This window comes from Myotis davidii, unplaced genomic scaffold, assembly GCF_000327345.1.
Source record: "Myotis davidii unplaced genomic scaffold, ASM32734v1 scaffold648, whole genome shotgun sequence".
NCBI classification, from domain to species: Eukaryota; Metazoa; Chordata; class Mammalia; order Chiroptera; family Vespertilionidae; genus Myotis; species Myotis davidii.
In genome coordinates this window covers 1,281,065-1,287,797 of record NW_006299603.1, presented here as the reverse complement: position 1 = coordinate 1,287,797, position 6,733 = coordinate 1,281,065, and the positions used below count along the sequence as shown (strand labels likewise).

The following is a 6,733-nucleotide window of genomic DNA, read 5'->3' as shown; positions in this document are numbered from 1 at the left end:
GAAGGGAAAGCAAAGATGGAACACAGAATCCAAACAACAGGAGTTGGTTTTCTTTCTCTTTCGCTGATAGTCAGTTTGCACTCCTGTGTCCATCCTGGCAGTAAGGGTGGTGTTTGGAAGCCCCCACTTCAGAAATGAGACACACACAGCTGTTGGCCTTCAGCCAGCCAAGAGACCTAGTGGAAAAAGTGGGGCGATGCTTCATGTTCCCCGATTATGGGACAAATATGATCTCTGGATCTAGTTGGCATCGGTCTGTTGTTTTTATTGATTTGAGAGAGAGGAAGAGAGAGAGAGAGAGAGAGAAACATCAATGAGAGAGAAACTTCAATTGGCTGCCTCCTGCACTCCTATGGGGGGGTGGGATTTAACCCACAACCCAGGCATGTGCCCTGACAGGGAATGGAGCAGGTGGCCTCTTGGTGCATGGGACTTTGCTCAACCCACTGAGCCACAGTGGCCAGGGCCCAATACTGTCTTTAGAGTGAAAGAAACTCCAGGACTACGCATTGTGTTCAGTGGTCAAGCATTTTCAGTCGGCCTGGGTTGTGCGTTCAGATATCTCTCTCGGCCTTTGTGAGCACAGGCAGTTACTTTGCAGCAGGCCAGCCGTTGGGGTGGCCTGAGGCTTCTGCAGATCCTAACCAGCCATCCGCTCCGGGCAGCAATGTTAGAGGAGGGCGCGCTGCTGGCCCCCGGACACAGGCGAAGCCCGTCAGTTCCTCACTGGTGATGTTCGAACTGCCCTGTCTGCCGGCTTCTCTGCTGGAAAGTCCGCTCACAGGACTCTCCCTGCGACTCTCCCCAACCTCCTGCGCCATGGCCTGGGCACCCAGCCTCCGCCAGGGCCACTCTGGAAAAGCGGAGGCCGACAAAGGAATTTACCATTAGTTCCAGCCAACACGTGAAGATAGGCTGCTGACTCCCATTCTTAGAGCATTTACTTTAAAACCTTAAAATTGTAAAGTTCTTTCTTTGTACTTTTTTTAAAAATCCTCATCTGAGGATATTTTTTCTGTTGCTTTTTAGAAAGAGTGGATGAGAGAGTTTGGGTAGGGGAGAGTGTGTGCATGAGAGAGAGAGAGAGAAGCATCTATCTGAGAGAGACACATTGATTCGCTACTTCCTGCACAAGCCCTGACTGGGGCTGGAGAGCGAACCTGCAACCAGGCACGTTCCCTTGACCTGGAATTGAACCTGAGAGATTGCAGTTCTCAGGACAACACTCCAACCACTGAGCCACACGGGCCAGTGTTTCCTGTGTTCTTTTGAGATGTATATGTATCTCCTACAAACCTGAAGTGTTTTTTGTTTTTTAAGAGAAAGTTTATTTTAAAAGTTAGAGACGTGTAGAAGCGAGCCAGCCGGGCCACGCAGTAGGCAGGCTCAGGGGATGAGTTACAGCGGCACAAGGGCCCGTGCAGCCAGGGGCAGGCACGTTCCCTCGAGGAAGGCCTGCCTTCTTTTTAACTTCGCCCGCGTCCGGGGCCAGCAGCGCGCCCTCCTCTAACATTGCTGCCCGGAGCGGATGGCTGGTTAGGATCTGCAGAAGCCTCAGGCCACCCCAACGGCTGGCCTGCTGCAAAGTAACTGCCTGTGCTCACAAAGGCCGAGAGAGATCTCTGAACGCAGACCCCGGCCGAAGGAGACTGAAGATGCCTGACCACTGAGCACATGCGTAATCCTGGAGTTTCCTTCGCTGTAAAGCAGCACATATTGCTCTCGCGTGTTTCCAGAATGGCGCTCTTCATGCCCGCCCTCCACAGTCATCACTCCTGGGCACCAAGCTGCAGGACAGCCCCACGCCCTACGGCCACCAATGGCCATGACGTCACTGGAGCAGAAGCCCCCTCTTCCTGGCCCGGTTACTTCTATTCCTGCCGGTTTATGAGGCTTCCATTCCACATCTGCCTCTAGCTGAGTCGGGGCTGGGCTGGGCTGGGAGGGCGGGGTTATATTGAATGAAACTGAACCCGAGGGGCCCAAGCCTTAGCTCAGCCTTTCCTCATTATGGGGTTCCGTTGGATTGGGGCTCCTCCATGACTGGTGAGAACTGCCTGTGGGTTCAGAAGGCCCTCGGTGTGCACGTGGCCACCTGCTTGCTGGCTACACGGTGGGAGCTGGAATGCATGATTCCTGAAGGCTTAGCCCACTGCACCCTTATAGCCTCCCCAGGTCAAGGTGTTTTCCCCTGGCAGCCTGGGCAACAGAGACCAACAAGACACATTTTCAGGTTGTTTTATATTCCTTTTTTTTTTTTGCCCTAGCCAGTTTGGCTCAGTGGATAGAGCTTTGGCCTTCAGATGGAAAGGTCCCAGGTTCGATTCTGGTCAAGGTCACATGCCCAGGTTGTGGGCTTGATCCCCAGTAGGGAGCATGCAGGAGGCAGCCGATCAATGATTCTCTCTCATCACTGATGTTTCTGTCTCTCTCTCCCTCTCCCTTCCTCTCTGAATTCAATAAAAACATATTTTTAAAAAATCCCTTTTTTCAAATGTCCAGTTCATAGCATACCAACAGTTGATGACAACCTCCATGCTCCATAGGCGGACACCATGTTCAGGGGGCCGTGGGCACCGTGAGTCCTGTGGATCACATCCAGATCCAAAGCCCTTCGGATGGCGCGGCCCATCTCACCCATCGCTCAGCCACCGGAAAGGTGTTGGTTCTAACCCTGCTTCAGTTGGATTTCCCGCCCTCTGCTGCAGGGGGTCTGCTGGAGCGGCACAGGGAGCTCTGTGCAAGCCGCTGAGGCAGGACCTGGGCCGCCCGCGGGAGGCCCCGACATCCTCGCTGCGTGCGCTGTGAAAGGAGAGGCTCCTCCTCACTCCCCGCCTGGTAGCAGCGCCTGTAGCTGCACGTAGGTTCCCAGAAGACGTAGATGTTCAAACAAGCACCCGGGTCGGGTGTGGAAGGCACATGGCGGCAGGAGGAAATCCAGGTCTCCAAGCTGTTCCTTTCTTTCCGGCCAAACATCTTTAAGGGACTGAAAAGCAGAGGAGCTCCTTTTCCTAGTTTCCCTGTAGACGTGAGTCAGGCCTTCACCGGACTTTAGAACAACGCTGTGTGATTAAACAAGGTGGACCGTTATCTTGCCTAACAGGCTGGGAAGCTTCACCCCATGGGGCAGAGCTCCAAACAGCTCATTTTAGTCCAGGGCGTTTCGTCTTCCTGGGGCGCAGTTCCCTTCTCCATGGCTGCTGACTGAATAGCTGTCAGCGAGTTCCTCTTCCGTCTTGCCTGCCTTCACGTGCTGGTGGTGGAGCTGATGGAGCTGGGACTTGGAAGGGGCTGTGGCAGCACTGTCCTGTCACGGTTGCTCTGCGGGAAGGGCTCACAGGAGGAGTGGCCGGTGGGAGGAGACCCTCAGGGCAACACTGTTCAACAGCGGGCTTGAAGAACTCCTGAAGTGGGCTGGATGTCAACCTGGTGGGCACAAAGTTTTTATTTAATTTTCCTTTAAAAGTCTATGTGGTGATGGTGTGGCTTTCATGGACAAGGTAATGAACAAAACTACTGAAGATGAAGGGATTCTTTCACGATTTCCTGCTGCTGAGAATAATAAACATCTTGTAACAAACGTGATGATGGTTATTTTTGTTGCCCTGGATTGGTGCCAGGTGGTCAGTTCGGGACTAAGCCACCCACCTTCAGTCTGCACAACAGTAATGAGATGTAGGTCTACACTTCATTCCGGTTCACATGTTCTATGTTAAAAGTTGTGTTTAATTTCTAAAGATTAAAAAAAGAAAAAAAATGGTGCTAAATTTTACCCCTGAGCATGCTCAGTGAAACTGGTCATGCAAGCATTTCCAGTGCCCTGCTGTCAAGCCTATTGTTTTGAATCCACAAAATAGGGGGGTGGGGAGTCAGTGCGCGAGGACTGGTCCGGGGAAGCCCAGCGCCCACTGCAGTGGCCTGGTGTCTGGGAGGAGTCCACCCCCTGCATTTTCCCTACGCTCCCTGCAGGTCCCCCAGAGGAGACGCTCGAGGTTCCCTTGCTTGTCAAGGGGACTCAGGAGTTGAGCAAGGAAAATTATTTGGCCTCGTAAAGAATGGCACTCTAGTCCTGGCTGGTTTGACTCAGTGGATAGAGTGTCAGCCTGTGGACTGAAGGGTCCCAGTTTCAATTTCAATCAAGGGCACATGCCTGGGTTGCGGGCTTGATCCCCAGTAGGGGGCATGCAAGAGACCACTAGCTATGATGTGCACTGACCACCAGGGGGAAGACACTCCAACCTATGGGTTAGCTTGCTGCTGGGGTCCGGGCCAATCAGGACTGGGTGAGAGGGCCAGACACGCCCTGGAGTCCTCCCGTGGTCCCTCCCCTGCCGCTGGCCCATTGTTGGAACCCGATCGGCCTAATCGCTGGCCAGGCCAAGGGACTCCACCCATGCACGAATCATGCACCAGGCCTCTAGTAAAAATATATTTTTAAAAATAGAAGCTATAGCTGTCAAAACTTTAAAAAAAAAGAATGTCACTCTAAGTGTTTATCTTAAATGTCTGGGGTGCAAGGTGGCCACCTCATGAAGACGTGTGGCCAGTGGCTCTCACAAAAAATACTGAGTCTGGATCATCCAGGTGGCAGTTTGGCAGAGGGGATGACAGCTCGAAACTGGAACCAAACTGCTTTCCACACACTCCACCAACCAGTGACAAAGGTGGCCAGTCCATGTGTGTGGTGGGTTTAAAGAGAAGGGCATGGTTTTGCTTGGTGTTTCATTTGTCCTTGGGCTGCTCATTAGGGAACCACTGTTTTCAAGGAACCAACCCAACATAGCTGGATTGGTTCAGACTTGTTTCATCCCTAGACGTGAGTGCCTCTTGGTCTGGAAAGTTGGCTTGTCTCATAATACCCACAGCTAGGACAGTCTCTATGTAATTATGGAAACACACACATGATTAGTTTATTGATTTTTAAAAATATATTTTATTGATTTTTTACAGAGAGGAAGGGAGAAGGATAGAGAGTTAGAAACATGGATGAGAGAGAAACATTGATCAGCTGCCTCCTGCACACTCCCTACTGGGGATGTGCCTGCAACCAAGGTACATGCCCTTGACTGGAATCGAACCTGGGACCCTTCAGTCCGCAGGCCAACACTCTATCCACTGAGCCAAACCAGTTCGGGCAGTTTATTGATTTTTTACAATCAAATACTGCCAACTAGCATTACTTCCACTCATACATCATTAAAAACAAAAGGATATTTCCTTGGTATTTTCCAGTGATGCACCACACAATAAAGAAAGCTAGAACTTAAAATGCACCCTGATAAGTTATGGAAAGTGGTCATTTTTTTAAAAAGTATAACTCATAATTTGGTTCTTTATGAAATGAAAATTTAAACATTTCTCCTGATAGTCTTGAGGTTATCATTACATTACGAGTAGTGCCAAGTGTGGCAGCGAGTTTCATCTAGAAAGGTGTCGCACACAGCTTTGTAAACAAGTGAAATGTGCGTAACAATGCAGGCGGTCAGTGCATGTTTCAAATACAAGGCAGCCCCTCAGGCCACCGTATTATTTAGGTTTTGCATTGTCTAGATTAATGACATATAACGTATTTTATATATTTTAGCCCTGAAGATAAGAAAAATAATTGTTTCTTGAAAAAAATTACCCCAGGCAGCAATTTGGTTTGTATCAGGAGAAAGTGAACCTCTGAGAGTTTAGTGTCTGCCACGTCTGGAGTCATTAACTCAAGTCAGGGATTCAGACACACAGCGTATTTCACAGTGGCCGTTCCAAGTCCTGGCGATGCCTCCTGGCCACAGCGCACCAGAGGACAACGTGTCTCCAGCATTACCCTTGCTTTTCCATTTTTTTTCCTGGATTAACTGTATTATTTCCTCTTATCATCTCTTTTATGGTTTTACATTTCATTTTATTTTTTTAAAGCTAGGTTTTTATTGAATTTAGAGAGAGAGGAAGGGAGAAGGATAGAGAGAAAGAAACACCGTTGATGGGCTGCCTTCTGCATGTTCGCTACTGGGGATCGAGCCTGCAACCCAGCATGTGCCCTGACTGGGAATTGAAGCAGTGACCTCTTGGTTCATGGGTTGATGCTCAACCACTGAGCACACCGGCTGGGCTGGTTTTACATTTTAATTACTTATAAGTCCTTTCAGAATATCCTCAGAGAGCTCCTTAATAGAGGGGAAGTTCTGGAGATGGAAAATCCAAGGGAGGAAAATTGGGAATGGAATATCCTTGGCTGTCCCAGTATTTGCTGCAGACTTCTGCCTGGTTGAGGAGGCTGTAGCAGTTTCTGAATGTGGTGGCAAGCTCCACAACTCTGACTTTTCTACAAAATCAGCATCTACCTGTAGCTCCTTTTCTATTGGGCCTTTTCAGCCTTTAGTTGTTTATCTTCTTTCTTTATACTGTCATTCTCAGCCATGAGTAATACCACATGCCTTTTCAAATCCGAAATTTTGGAGGCCTGATCCTCTATAATTGTTTTTATCATATTTTGGAGCTTTGCTTCCAATGCATGGCTCTATTGGCATTCTTTTCTTTTCCCATTAATTTTTTAAAATCTTTGTTGTTGAAAGAAACCAAGCTGCAGGCGTAAGGTATAGACCTGTGCATGCTGCCTCCCACAACAACATTGAAAATACCAACTATAAGACAAAACAGCTGTCATTCAGAAGCATGGGAAAGCTGGCCCAGTGGAAGTTCTACAACTGGAAGGAAAGAAAGAAGAGCATTGAGACTGAGTAGGATA

The 6,733-nt window shown here is 49.3% G+C and overlaps 2 pseudogenes; both read right to left on the bottom strand.

Annotated features, from left to right (window-relative positions):
- Positions 1 to 2,641, bottom strand: part of LOC102754683 — an 18,729-nt pseudogene extending 16,088 nt beyond the window's left edge.
- Positions 2,642 to 6,109: 3,468 nt separating this feature from the next.
- LOC102754388 overlaps positions 6,110 to 6,733 on the bottom strand; it is an 11,453-nt pseudogene continuing 10,829 nt past the window's right edge.